The sequence below is a fragment of the Camelus ferus genome, chromosome 15, assembly GCF_009834535.1.
Source record: "Camelus ferus isolate YT-003-E chromosome 15, BCGSAC_Cfer_1.0, whole genome shotgun sequence".
Lineage (NCBI taxonomy): Eukaryota > Metazoa > Chordata > Mammalia > Artiodactyla > Camelidae > Camelus > Camelus ferus.
The window spans coordinates 23,078,472-23,093,596 of record NC_045710.1 but is presented as its reverse complement, the minus strand read 5'-3'; the positions used below and the strand labels follow the sequence as shown (position 1 = coordinate 23,093,596).

The window sequence follows — 15,125 nt, the reverse complement described above, 5'->3', positions numbered from 1 at the left end:
AAAAGTTTCTCTCGCCGTAGAACCGAGTGTCAGATCTGAACAGCCAATCTCCGGCAGACGTGACGTCAGGCAGTAAATCCTAATTGGGGAAAGCGTGAGATGAGCCCGAGAACGCGCCGCCACCCTCCACATCCACACAGATTGTTACTGAGGGTCAACAAGGCAGAAGTCCCCGCTCCTCAGCCCCGTGTCCCAGGAAAGTATAAAGAACTTGGCAAAGTCACTGAACGGACCTTTCCTTCTATAAGCCCCCACAGGACTCACTTGATACTGTTTGGAAGGCATTTCTAGTCATTTTCTTATCCATGTGTGCTCGGATACGTGCTGCGGATACTGGATTAAAATATCAGACCGGGCTCCAGAAAGGACTGCTCGGGGTGCGCCGAGCTGTCCACTGGGAAAGTTTTTAGATAGTTCTCTTCGGGGTTGTATACTCCGCGTGACTGCTTGTGGGTCTGCAGCTTCTGGTACCCTTCTCCTGGCTTGGCATGTACCAGGGCGGGCAGCAGGGGGCGCTCGCGTAGACGGGAAAAACCTCAACAGGAATCACCCCTAGAGGCAACCCTGCTCTTGGTGAAAAGGCCTTTAGGATAGGAATACAGGGTTCAGGATCCATGACAACGCTAAGCCAGTATTAGTATTTTTTTTTAAGTCACATCAGTTCCCTGGACCGAAAGGAAAGGATCACTCAATGGATATGACCCAAAGTCACATTAACGGAAAAGCAGAATGTCCCAGGGGAAAGAGTCCCTGAGGTAACAGTGCTTTGGGGGGAAAACCATGAAAAAAATAACATATTTACTTTTAGCATTTGAATTAAATACAATGCGTCCAGCAGAGTGCACAATCTTATTACATGAAAGTAATAGAAAACCCATGGTCAGAGCAGTCTTTTTTTAAACAGCCACTTGACTAAAAATGATGGTCTGCTTCCAAGGCTTTGGTTGTTCATATTCATATTTGTGGCTTATCCTTTTTATTTTGTTGTCTGCCAGCACTGGTGAGTAGACAGTTGGTAGCAGGTGATAATGGTTTAAGAAGAATTATTGGAAAATAACTTCAAGTTGGTCTGCTTCCAAGGCTTTGGTTGTTCATATTCATATTTGTGGCTTATCCTTTTTATTTTGTTGTCTGCCAGCACTGGTGAGTAGACAGTTGGTAGCAGGTGATAATGGTTTAAGAAGAATTATTGGAAAATAACTTCAAGTTGAGGAAACTTAATCCCTTAATCTATTTTTTCTGTACATTGGAGAAAGACCTCCAATATTTGATTTGGCAGGAGAGAACCTCTGTCCATCTGCCTGAGCACCAGCTTTATGTGAGAACACACTTTGAGAGCCACAGTCACCGAATAAACAGCACCTGGCCAGAGGCAGAGACCTCAATTCAATCCTAACACTGCCACTAAGTAGCTGAAAGACCACAAGCAGCTCACCTCGCCTCTCTGAACCTCAGCTTCCTCCTCCATAGCCTGGAGGAGTTGGATTAAAAGTCCCTTCCAGCCCTAAGAGTCTGTGGCTCTAAGAACATCCGGGTCCCTGTGGACAAGATGTGTGAGGTCACTCAAGGTCAGTCTCTGAGCCAGGCCAAAGGGAACCAGCTGAGAAGACTGAGGAAGGAGGGTGAGTGAAGAAACTGCCTCCCAGCTTGGGGTTCTGTAGGAAGGACACAGCACAAGCTAACAAATATCCACCAAGAGCTACTCTGAGGCAAGCAGAGAGGCTGACCCTCTGCATATACAGAGCATCACAGGCACAACCTTTTTGTTCTGGAGAAACCTCCTATCTGGTTAGGGAGACAAAATGTAAATAAATGAAAGCTTTTAAAAAGATAAATGGGGGAGGGCACAGCTGTGTGGTAAAGTGCATGCTTAGCATGCGTGAGGTCCTGGGTTCAATCTCCAGTACCTCTATTTAAATAAATAGATAAACCTAATTACTACCCCCCAAAAAAAGTTTAAAAGAAAAAAGTAAGTTTTAAAAAATAAAATAAAAAGATAAATACATAAAGCAATACTTTGAGATAGTAACAGAACACTCACAAGACAGGATCTGACTTGTGAGAGAGGCCAGTGTCACAGTACAACCCATAATTCTTTGTCATCTCATAGAGAATTCGTAACATGTAGGGAAAACATTTCCTCAAATCAGTCCACAGAGATTTTTACCTCTCAGGTAGGGATTAGAGAACAGCCCTTGATGTGGATGGGGGAGGGGGTGTCCAGAAGCATTAACTCCATTCCACTAACTCCAAGAGCCGGGACTGGAAAGAAGAGATGTCAGACAGGCGAAAGCCAGGAAACAGTGAAGCACAGCATCACCAAAGGACCAGACCAGCCTGTGGTGGTGGGTGAGCTGTTCCTGTGAGTCACTCCAGGATCCAGATGGACGGACGGCATCAATTAGAGCCTGTTTTGGTCGATGAGAGGCAGCAGCCTGCAGAGGGCAGAGCCTGGACAGGGAGCTGGAGGGCTGGGCTTGAACGTGGCGTGGCTGCTTCACTTCCCATGGGAACCTGAACAAGTCATTTCACTGATCTGAGCCTGTTTCCAGAGGCCATGGGGATCAACCCAAGGTCCTCCCCTTCGGGGAGAGCAACACCCTTAACCATGCTCTCTGGCTCTGCAGAAAAATGTTTTAAAAGATACAATACAACCTTCCTTCCTTTTGACCCACTGCAAAGCAGACGTGGGTATTTCACCCCAGACTTCAGTCTGATTAACCACCTGACTTGAGACAGATTCGGGTATATCACAATCAGATCGTCTCTGAAATATAACCACAGGAAGACTCTCTAGTGTAAATGTTAATCCCATCTGTAAATGATCCATGTATGTTTGTATACATGTGTGTACACACAGCCATTAACGTGGTAACATACATATAAGCAAGCAGCCCCACTCTAGTCAGGAAACTCTAGCCAAGTCACAGTTTTTCCACATCAGTCTCTTGCTGTTTACATAACTAGCAAGATAATCCTTGAAATATGTGCTGTGCACCCTGCGTACTATCATATGAGGTGGTCACACATCGAAAACCCTGAACTCACTATGATGCTGAAAGCAAAAGCCTTGTTTCTGTCAGGCACGTGGACCAGCGTTTGCAGAGTCTAGACTCAGTTTAATGCCAAGCCCCCTAGTGTGTTCAAGGTCCATTTATATTGGAAGTACACAACTTCGTGGTTCAAAAAACAAGTCTTTAAAGATCTCATAAAACTTCTTGGACTTCAGATGCTTTTTACAAAACAATACTCAGATGAGCTAAGTGTAAATGAATCAGAAAAGAGGATTATGTTGCCCATAAAAACTCATGGGTTTGAGGATTAGGGGAAGAAAGGAAGGCTGGCAAATGCCAAACTTTTAAAGCACTTTGAAACCATTAGTCAAATTCAGAATGCAGCCAGTTTCCCTCCCCCTTACACTTTATGAGTTTTGTCATTGAAAATCTTTTCCTACATTTAAGATCAGCTACAAATCAAATTTAGTGGCTGCCTGTGATCAGAACCCCTTCCACCCGCATTTTCTTCCAATCAAGGATTTCATGGTGCCTCCCTCAACCCTCTTCTAATTTCAAGAAATTCTTAGAGAGGGGAGAAGGGAAAGAGAGAAGTGGGTAGTCAGTGAGCTGAAGAGAAAGGAGAGTGAAAGCAAGAGAGAGACTGAGGAATGAGAGGGGGTCCTCAGCTAGCCTACGCAGACCTTTACGGCAAAACCAAAACAGACTTCCATTTCAGGTGGAGATCTTTGAATACAGCCCAGTTGGATTGTAGCGCAAAGTCACCCCTGGGCCAGCGAGTGCCTTTGTGCTGACCCTGAGGGCCTGGCCATGGCAATATGGGCTCTGTCCATGTGGAGTCTAACGAGGTAAACAGACCTGGAATAATTACATGTGTGGTGAGTACTGAAAAAGGAATGTGGGAAATGAGACCTGTAAAAGGAAAAGGACCAGGGGCACAGGCTGCCTTCCTATAAATTTTGAAGAGCTAATCTACAAAAGGAAACTCACCAAAAATAGAGTTTCATGTCCACTACATTTCCCTTTCTGATTATTCTGGTCCCTTCTCACCTTGAGTATAATCAAGGGTGAGTATCACACAATGGCAGTTGCTAAAGACAATGAAATAACTCTCTGTCTGCAGCGAGCAAAATCTGCTCATTAATTTAGCTTTTGTTGAGATTTTTCATACCCATTTATTGAAATTTCTGAACATAAAATGTGAAACTATATAATAATTAAATAGCTATCAATGTGACTTTATATATGCTTGTGATTCACCCCCACCAAACCTCATTGGGCTGATCAACATTCAAGAGGACACAAAGGAAATACATTCTTAGTCTCAGAGTGTGCAATTTGGAAAATACTTGGATGTACATTGAACTGAGATGCACCTGAACTCTAAGAAACACTAGTCTTTTGATCACAAAGCGGCCCCCAACTACTTGCATTTCACTTTCGTATCTCAGGTTTTAAACATTTGTTTGATCTTCCATTCAGTCAGTGGAAGTTTACCTAGTTTCCCTGCTTAAATTTAAATTCAAAGATGCCCAGACACCTGCAAGGTTGGTTGAGTGACAGGTAAGCAAACAGAGTAATGCTCTCTCCCCTCAGAGACATCTACTTACAAATCATGATCCAATTTTAAGAGGAACCTTCTGCTTTGCGTCAGCTTCAATGCTTCCTGGGTTGTTGAGTTGCTGGACTTGCTTCTTTATGTAAATTCCAGGACATTTAGTCATCATTATTTCTCTTGTCTACGTTAGAATTTTCACCCAATGGCACAAGAATGTGATGCTGCGTAAGTTTAACACTTGATCTTAATTTTTTTCCTAAAATATTCCCTCTGCCTCCTATTAAATTGATGAAAATATCATACAGTGAATAAAGGAGCCTAGAAAAAAGAAGAAAAATGAGGGCAGTTACTGTGCCACCTCTATGTATCAATTCCTAGCCAGCCTGCCTGGCTTTCTAAGACCCAAGACCTTCAAAGATGGCCTCCTTCTCCCTCTTGCAACCTCATCTTGGGCTACTCCCCTAAATGAACCTCGTGGTCTGTTCCAACTACATTTATCTACCCGTTTTTCTTCTTTCTCTTTGGAAAAAAAAAAAAAGACTGGCCAGTTGCTAGTCTGCAAGAAAGGACACCCATATTCCTGCCTCTAGTCTCTGCTCACATCATTCTCCTGCCATGTCTTCACCTCTTCAACTAAGTCCTCCTCTTTCAAAATAGAATTCAAGATCCTTCCATGAAGCTCTTTGGACCACCCTAAACCTCAGTTTACTTTCTCTTCCGAACTCCTGTAGCATTTTTCATCCATCCTAGGTGATACATGCTTTGTAGTAGACACAGAACACTTTTTGCGGGGGAAGCCTTTTTAAAATTCTTGGTCTTACTAAGATAAATCAAAACTAAGGCAAGCAGTGGTTAAGAATATTGAGTTTTGGTTATGATGCCCGACAACCAAGTGACTTGTCTTTAGCTCTTTGAAGGCAAGGTTCTGCTGAGCAAAGAGGTTTCCCCCAAGTTTCCCCCAAATGTAAATTAACCTAAATTGAGTTTCTTTACCTGAATCAAGCAATGGCCCTCTCTAGGGAAAAAAAAAATCTTCCTACCTCTAAACTGATGATTTGGAAAGTTCTCTAGAAAGAATTTTGTCATATTTGTGTCTGTAAACTATTACATTCCCAGTTACACCATTAAAATAGTCAAGGCTTTTATAACATCTCTTTTTGTTGCCCTCTCAACTTACCCTATTATGGGAGACCAGGACATACTCTGAGAAGGCAACTAGTAAAAATCCACATAAGATGGATGAACTGAGCAATATACAGGAGTAACTCACACCACCAAAGAAATACCAGTTATGCAAGGAGAGGCCTGGCTTTCTGAAGAGTGAGGGGAGACCAGTAAAACCAGCCCAGTGTCTGTGATTCCTCCAGGTTTCCCGGTTTTAAAGGCCAGGCTCCTGCTGGGAGGGATCAGGTTACATCTGCCAGCTGCCCCAGAACTTTCCACTTAACCCTTTTCAATCCACGACCTGGATGTTCCACTTCCATTTCTCTTAAAAGAAAAGAGCATCTTTCATCTTTGTATTTCCCCCATGTTTTCTTCCCAACACACAAGCACCTGGCCAAACCCCACCCCACCCCACCCCCACCTCCATGGAGCTGCCTGTGCCCACACTGACTTCCATGCCTCCATCTCATCCCTGGAGGCGTGTGTTGAGGGCAGACACCTGATGTGTCACATTCCCATTTCCTTACACGGTGTGCAAGTCCTAGTAAATGCTTGTTGTAAGTAAATGCGTAGTGGGTGTTTGTTGAGTGAATGACTGTCCCTTTGGACACCTGATTGCAATGAGCAGTCCGCAATAAGACACCTCCAACTATCTTTTTGTCATCATAAGCAAAAAGTTTGCCAAGGATCTTTAAGTTATTATCAAGGGTCTGGAGACTGAGTCATCCACCCATTTGCTGATTCATTTATTCATTCACTAGCCACTTTTGAGAGCCAGTTGTTTTCTAATTAACAAAGAACGGGGGATGGATTTTAGAAATTTTTCCTTAGGGATCTAACATATCTGAATAGATGCAAGGATTCTCTCTGAAAGTAGGGGAAATTTTCTTTAGGAGGCATGGGATAAAGGGATGGATAGATGGGATCTCTTCCTACAGTCCTCTTGCAAGTAACTGCTAGAAAATCGTTGGCAGAAAATCTATGACCTCATTGAACAGCATCTGTAGGATGTAAACGCATAATCCCGGGTATCTGCTTGCCAGGAAGGAGTAGAATGTATGATTAAGAGCACAAACTTTGTCAACCCACCGTGGCTCAGTTCGTAGTTCTGCTCCTAGGTCTGGGGGTAAACTTGGGAGCCTAGGCCCATGTTCTGGATGAATCTAGGAAGCAGCTGGCTGGGTGTTAAGGAACTAAATGCTTGAAGCCCCCTTGAACAATCCCGTTTATGAGGGAATGTTTTTGAGTTACTCAGTGCTGCCCTGGGAACCGCTTCTCAGCTGGAGGCAGTTGGAAATAGATCATCTCAGCCGTAGATCTGTCAAGGCTGCTGAGTTGTTTTTTTTGTTTTGTTTTGTTTTTTTTCTTTTCTTTCTTATCACTTTATGGTTCAGCACACAGAATAATTTCTTAGTGATCATGAAGTGTGTCCTGATAGCCAGCCCAGCCTCTGCACACTGCCTGCCCTAACTCTTCCGGTAGCCATCTCTGGAAAGATGGAGCTTCCTCCTGGGCTTCTAGAATCAAAGATGCCAAAAACTAGTGAGTCTTTTGTGTCTTTCACTTGGTGGAGCGAGGTCAGAGGATCACTATCTCAGGTGCTCTTGCCTGCAGATGGCAGGATCGGATTGGCCTGGAAAAGGATTAAGAGCAGAGACAGAAGAGGAGACCTCAGTTTTACAAAGGGCGACAGATGGTGGGAGGAAGGAAAGGGAAGAGATTCATTCCTATTCACTCACTGAGCACTTTCAAAGGCCCATAAGTGGCTCGGGAGGCTTCTGCAACTGCCAACGCAGAAAGGAGCCATGTGATAGACATTTAACCAAAAAAATGGCATTCCATGATTTAATAAACCACAAACCTGTCTAAGCTTCTATTTTCTCATCTATACACAGATCTCAGCAAGCTTTGTCTGAAAAGGGGCAGAGAGTAAATATTTTCAGTTTTGCACACCATAGTGCCTCTGTCGCAACTACTCAACTTGGCCATCGTAGCATGAAAGTAGCGTAGACAATACATAAAGGAATGGGCATGGGTAGATTTGGTCTGTGGGCCATAGTTCACCATCATCTTGTCTAATCCTGTCATCTAAGATGTAGGGTGTTGTGCAGACTGAATGAGCTAATCCAAGCAACATGCTTTTAGTACAGCATGCAGCAGACCAGCACTCAATAAATATTAGCTATTATCATTGCTCCAGGTTTAGACTCTCCCGTGTGTATGTGCTACCTTTGCTCACCTTAGTGAATGAGGTAGTCCTCCGTGCTCCTTGGGAGATATTCCTGTCCCTCCCCATCTTGAGCACATAGAGGGTGACACAGATGGGTTCTCTGAGAACCCTGAGATGGAGTTTAGGGTCCAGGGTATTTATTTAAGGACTGTGCTTAGGAGTAACCTGTGGGAAGAAGGAGAAGGGAGAAAGATTGGGCAGAGGGAGAAGTTGAATAGCCCAACAAACGCACAGGGATCTCTGAAGCTAAAATGGCCATTAGAGTCATCCCACATTGAGTCAAAGTGGCTGGGCCTTGGTTCCCCTAACTGGAGCGGTCATTGGATGTGGGCTGCCCTGGGAAAGGAAGGGCCTAGGGTGAGGCAGGTCTGCGGCTTAGGCACTCCTGGAGGGGCTGACAGGTGAAGACTGTCTGCTGACAGCACGCCCAGCAGCAGGGGCAACAAGAGTAGGAGAGGAAGGTGTGACCAATTCTGACCATGAATTGTGCATAGAAATGACAGGTGTCATTTGCAAACCAAGTATTTTATTGTTGTGGCAAGATCCTCCACAGCTCCTTCCTCTGTAGTGACCAGCAATTTCAAGGTGGTGACTGCTCCATCAGCCTGGGTCCTAGACCGACAACAGTGAACAGTTTTTTATCAACCTGTGCTGAAAACCTGATGTGAGCAAGAGTTAAAGCCACTGAGAGTTTAAGGTTGTTTGTTGCTGCTGTATTGTTAGCTCTCCGAGTCCTCAGCTGCTGCACTGGATGGATTTGAAGGTTCTGAAGTGAAGACACATCAGATAATCTTCCAAAATTAGGGAACTGGTTTGAAGCCACCATCATCATTGCCGGCATCATCATCAGAGCTAATGCCAGCATTTACCTGAATTTTCTAATTTAATTCTTATAACAACCTATGTATAACACAGACTTATTACCCTCATTTTAGAGATTAGGAAACTTTTATAGAGGTTCATTAATTTGCACAAGGCCAGGGGTCTGCAAACTATAACCCACAGGGCAAATCCCACTCACTCCCTGTTTTTGTAAATAAAGTTTTATTGGAACACAGCCATGCCCATTCATTACAAAGTATGTAATTATAGTTGCTTTCATGATACTGTGGCAGAGTTGAGTAGTTGCATATGGTCTGCAAAGCTGAAAATACTTACCATCTGGCTCTTTTCAGGAAAAGTTTGCCCACTCTCCCTCTCTTCCCCCAGCTCTTCACAAGGCCTGGTTCCAAACCAGGTTGTCTGACTCCAGAGACACCACTCATAATTCAGATAGAAGTAAACACTAGGTAGGCTTGAAGCCTCTAGGGGTGTTATAAAACTTTCCCATTTGCATTATCCTCACTGTACATTTTTTCACTTACAATTTTCATGACATTTATTTCCAGCATTATGACAGCTTCTGTATACTGAAAATCCTCCCCTAAAAAAAACACTCAGAAAATGCTGGATAAAATGAATAGCTGACTTGGCAAGAAATTAAGGTGAATCTTCAGAGGCTAAAAATGAAGTTGAAGCCAGAATCCAAAATGAGCATGGTGAATGCTCACTGAAGCAGGCAGCAGACCCCTAATGGCATTTTCTGGGGGTGGGGGTGGGGGGGATGACGAGGCAATAAACTGTCAGCATGGACACTTTGGAATGAGTCCCCATAGGCCCAAATTTCCACTGCAAGAGTGGACTAGAAAATATTTGCCCTGCAAAAGGAAGACCGCAAAAAAAGGGGGCTGGGGGTGTCTCAGCTTTGATTTTGGTTGAAGGAAAAAAAGGCCCCTACTCACTGACAGAGGTAATAACCACAATCCAAACCTCAAGTCTGGGGTTCAGATTCACTCTACGTGCCTATTCTGAAACTATTTTAAACCAAGGAAACTGATTTAAAATAGTCCTAGATTATTAGCTCCCTAGGCACTTGGCCAAGTAAACACAAATAGAGGGAACATCCTCTCAAGTCTCCTAAAATTCTCACAGATAATGCCCCAACAAAAATGAGCTCACAATGAAAAATTAGAAGACCACTCACAGAGCAAGACATCGCGAGACAGAGTAGCAGCAAGATCAAGCAGCAGAATCAGACAGAAAAGGTCTTTGGATGTTAGAGCTACCATGGGTAGCGGGGCTTGGCACTTACCACGTGTAGCAGGGCTTGGTTTTATAAAGGGCCATGTGGTATATGTTTCAGGCTTCGCAGACTGTGCAGTCTCTATCAAAAAGACTCCACTTTGACGTTCTAGAGTAAAAGCAGACACAAGCAGTATGTAAACGAATGGGCTCAGCTGTGTTTCAATAAACCTTAATTTAAAAAAAAAAAGGAGTGTGCCAGATCTGTAAAATAAGTATATTTTAAATATTTAAAGAATTTAATATATAAGTAGAAAATACAGTACTATCATTAATATCCAGGCAGATTCTTAACTACTGGAAGTAAAAGTTATAGTTGAAATCTTAGGATTCAACATATGAGTTTACTAGCAGATTAGAACAACTGAAAAACATAGTTAGCAAGTTGAAAGTTGGATATGACAAAATTACTTAGAATATAGTACAGAAAGACAGAGGAGGAAATTATGAAAGAAAGATTAATAGATATGAAATTTGAGTGAGAAGTGCTAACATTTATCTAATCAGAGTTCCAGAAGGAGTGAATAGAAAGAACAGGAGAGAGGTAATACTCAAGAATTTCCATGGATACTTCTATTTAGGACCTACAAATCTCCAGAAAATATACCCAGACTAATCCTGGCAAATTGCAGAACATTAAAGACAAATTAAATAGCTTTAAAAAGCAGCCCCCAAAACAGACAGCTTAGCTGTTTGATATCTGATTTCTCATGAACAAGAGCAGACACCAAAATACTGTAAGCTAATGTCTTCAGAATGCTGAAAGAAAATAACTGTCAATCTATAATTGCATACCCAACAAAATTTGTTTCAAGAATGAGGATGAAATAACGATTTTTATATGAACAAAAGCTAAGATAATTTATTACCAACAGACTCGGTTAACATTTAAAATGCACAAGAAATAAAGGAACTTAAATGTATATATACTTTAGGAAGAAGGAAAAGAATCACCAAAGGGAGACTGGAGGTTTAAGAAGGACAGTAACCAGTAAGCAAAGAAAGTGGTAATCATGTGAATAAATCTAAATAAACATCAACTCTAATAACTTCTAATCTGTGAAGTTAAAAAAAACTGGGAGGGGCACATAAATAGAGGTACTATTCTGTCTCTTAACACGGGCACATTAAGTGTTCATGAGCGTGTGTGTGTGCGTTTGCACGTGTGCTGTACTATCCTCTATGTAGGATGTTTCTCAAGCCATTTTTAATAGAAATAAAATACTGGACAATAATAGCCCCTAAACTGGAAAGAGTTAAAGCCCTCTAAATTTCAGGAATATAATTTAGGGTAAATATAATTTAAAACTCTAACCATTAAAAAAATTAGAAATGGAATCTGAAAATTCCAAACAACTAGAGGAGAAGACAATGGAATAAGAACTTTATAGGACAAATAGAAAGCATGAAAAAGATAGTAAAAATAAATGGAAATGTATCAATGATCACAAAAAATAATAAATTAAACTTGCCAGCTAAAATTTCATTTCTTTTAACCCAGCTATATTCTTCTTATAAGAAACACTTAAAACAAAAGCACAGCAAATGTTTGAGGGTAAAATAATCGAAAAAGTTTTTAAGGCAAATTAATTTTCCCAACAAATAAAAATAAACTTCTACTTGCTTTCTGGAGTAGGCTTGAACTCCTCGTACAAAGTGACGTGTTATAATAAAACAAGAAGAAAAATTGAATATGAAGATAAATGAGAGATTACCTGTGTTCAAAATTAATACTCTCTAACAAACCTGAAAGTATGGAAAAATAGCTCCACTGGTGCTATACCTGTAGAATTCGAGCAAGCCTTGGCAGAAACCTGGGGTTTAACTAGTGAGTTAAAAATAAATGCAATTTATCATTATTCCAGTTTGGGTCAAATTTCTTGACATAAAATGTAGTTTATAAAATAATCAGATAACATTTCAAAATAACTTGTATTTTGGGACAAAGGATGGTGAAATCATTCTTCATTGTATTAATATCACTCTAAAATTTATGAAGCATTGTTCATTTAAATATAAGAATTCTAGGGGAAGTATACAATAAATTATTTTGAAATACAAATGGATTTTAAGTCAGGGACAAAAAAATATACATAAGGGTGAGTAACTGCTGCATTAAAACAGAGAAAGATTAGAAAGAACCTAACTGAGTAACACAGGAATGGGTAAAGTGTGAAGCATGTGTAGAATGAAACATTTTTATAGCTATTTTAGTGACATTGGGAAATACCCATGATATAATTAGTGAACAAAATAATATACAAAATTCTAAATACAAAATGATCATAAACATATTTAAATGTAGTAAAATATGTCTAGAAATAGGATTAGGGGGAAAAAAACAACAGAATATTAAGAGTAATAGGAAGATGAATATTTGTGTTTTCTACTTCATATTCTATTTTCCAAGTTTTTACAGTGAGCACTTTTATCATCACAGAGTAATTTTATTTCACATCTTTAATATTTTGTTAGTTTATATTTATATTATGGTCCAGAATCTCTGTGAATGAAAGAGTACGGGAAAAATGAATTCAGGAAAGAGACAACGTGGCAAGCCTTTAAGAAAACGTTTTAAGAGGCTGTTGTATTTCTAATTAGTATGTAACTTGATATTAAGCAACTTCCTCACTTAAAAGGTTCATGAAGGTGCAACAAAGCCACGCCCAGAGGTTGCTATGGCTACAGAGGTAAACCTGATTAGGTTGGTATTTACTCTGCTTCTGAGGTGAGGCCAGAGACAGAATGTCCCGGCTCCAGAATGAGACAAATCCCCTCTTTGTGCCTCTGTCTGGTCTCCTCCCCCATCTGTCCCTCCTTCCTCCCCTCCACCTCCCCTTTCCCATCTTTCCTCTCTACTTCTTAGGCTCCAGTGCAGTCAACACCATCAGACCCTGCTCTCCCTGACCCCTCCCCTTTCTGGGTCTCCATAGGGTGCTGCACTTTTCTGAGCAGCAACCTCACCATAAACGCTGGAAGGCAGGATTTCTTTCCCACTGTACCCTGGGTGCCCAGGACCTGTCCATGGTAGGTGCCAAGTAAACATTTGCTGACCAAATGAATGAATGAAAGAAATGAGTGGAGGCTCAATCTCAGTCTCTACTGTGTGTTCCTCTTCGTCTACTCTTCCTTAAATACAGTCATGCTTCAAGAGCCCATACTCAATTGCTTTTTCTTTTCCTTCCTCTTGTTTCCCCATGATCTCCCTTCTCTTTGTTTTAGCTAACATTCATATGTAAATGAACCCAACTTTTCAACTCAGCCTCATCTTTTTTCCCTCATCTGTATTTCCGTTGGACCTAAAGACGCCCCTTACTGTCATCCTTAACTCATCATCTTCCTATTAGTCATCCCTCCTCCTAAGAGCCCCAACTCTCTTAACATCACCACCACCATGCCCTCAACACTCCAGATTTATGCTCAGAGAAGCCTTTTACTCTCCTCCCACCCTCCCTGATGCGGTGGTCTCTCTGAAATTATGTCCCTCTTTCCTAATCCATTCCCACTGCCCCGTTCCACTTCTTACCAAGATCATCACCAAACCCTGAGGGATTTCTTTACTTGGAATCTGCACTTCCCAGGGCTGCTGGATTTATTTTCTAAACCATACATCTTGCTCAAAAACTCCTGATGTTTCCCTTTGCCTTCAGAATAAACCCAAGTACACAAGGCTCCTCAGTCATTAGGTCTTTTTCCTGCTTCGTGTCTCTCATCACACGTCCCCACAGCCACCACTCTACCCTCCTCAATCTCTCTCTCCTCTCCCTGTGCCTCCCCAGGCTTCTGGCTGGTCAGCACTCCCTTCAAGCAGAGTCCGTGACCATCACAATTCCCCACCCGCCTGGATGACATTCTCCACCACTCTGCCTCTCAAATTGCTCTGCTCCCTCCAAAGCCCACATGAAGTGTCACCTCCTCTGAGAAACATTTTCCCCTTTGGTTGGGATTAAGGGTGCTCTCCCCTGTGGTCCAATAGCCTCCCAATTATGCTTCCTTTTTAAAAAAATTTTTTCTTTTGTTGGGTGTTTTTTGGGGGGGAGGAGGTAATTCGGTTTATTTATTTATTTATTTGATGGAGGCACTGGGGATTGAACCCAAGACCTCGTGCATGCTAAGCATGTGCTCTACCACTAAGCTATACCCTCCCCCCATTATGCCTCCCTTTAGAGCACAGGTGAAGGTTATGGGCTACAGGTGGGTGGACCAAGGAAGACAGCGAGGTGGCCTCGAGAACCTGAGCACCGGGGATGTGAGGTTTTCCTCCTAGAGTGAGTCCAAGTCTTTGACGTTGAAACCACTCCTCCTTTTGCTTTACCACAACCAAATAATTCATGCTCTACCTCATCTCCTCACGGAACAAGATCTGGTCCATCTTCTACCTTTAAAAAGGTCAGAGTTAAATTCTGGCCCATTCCCAATTTCTCCTTCCTCTTTCCATGTGTGGTTATTTGGCAGAACCAAGAAATGGAAGGGAGGGTCACTGGCTTTTAGAAGAAGTCACTGCCAAAGGCAGCTAAAGCAACATAATATTTTCTTTGTAAAAATAATTTTGGCAGAACCTGGTTGTTTTCTGCAGACATTTTAAGCAACTAAAATGAGAGTTGGGATTGTGTTTCCAAACAAGTGAAAGCTGCCTCTGTTCCGCTCATGCTTCCCCCTACACTCTAGGAAGTGGAAAATTTATGGCAGAAGTAATTTCCTTCATTTTTCCATCCTCTTCACAAAGCAACCCCTGACCTTGGGAGCCTCCACCTAGAGCCAGAGCATAGACGACTGAACAGGAAAAAGAAACGCAAACCTTAGGAAGTAAAGGGTTCATCATACAAAGCCTTACACTCAAGCCATTGTCTCGAATGTTTTGGATAACTCGAGGTTTAGTTTAGGAAAGAAAATCTGAAACAGAACAATTACATCACAAATGGAACATTTATATAGTTACTGGGATAGAAAAATGTTCGGCGCAGGAAAAGCCTTCATGATTTCAATGAGATCCAGGTGGAACAGCCCTTCCAGCAAACATCTACACACCAGCCCATAA

The 15,125-nt window shown here is 42.0% G+C and overlaps 1 long non-coding RNA gene across 1 annotated transcript in view; it reads right to left on the bottom strand.

The window, feature by feature from the left end:
• Positions 1–6,542: 6,542 nt before the first annotated feature.
• LOC116668930 overlaps positions 6,543–15,125 on the bottom strand; it is a 42,915-nt gene continuing 34,332 nt past the window's right edge. The window contains exons 3-4 of the long non-coding RNA XR_004326227.1: positions 10,098–10,196; positions 6,543–7,369 (exon numbers count right to left, since the gene is read on the bottom strand). This is a non-coding gene — a long non-coding RNA (uncharacterized LOC116668930). The remainder of the gene's footprint in view (positions 7,370–10,097; positions 10,197–15,125) is intronic.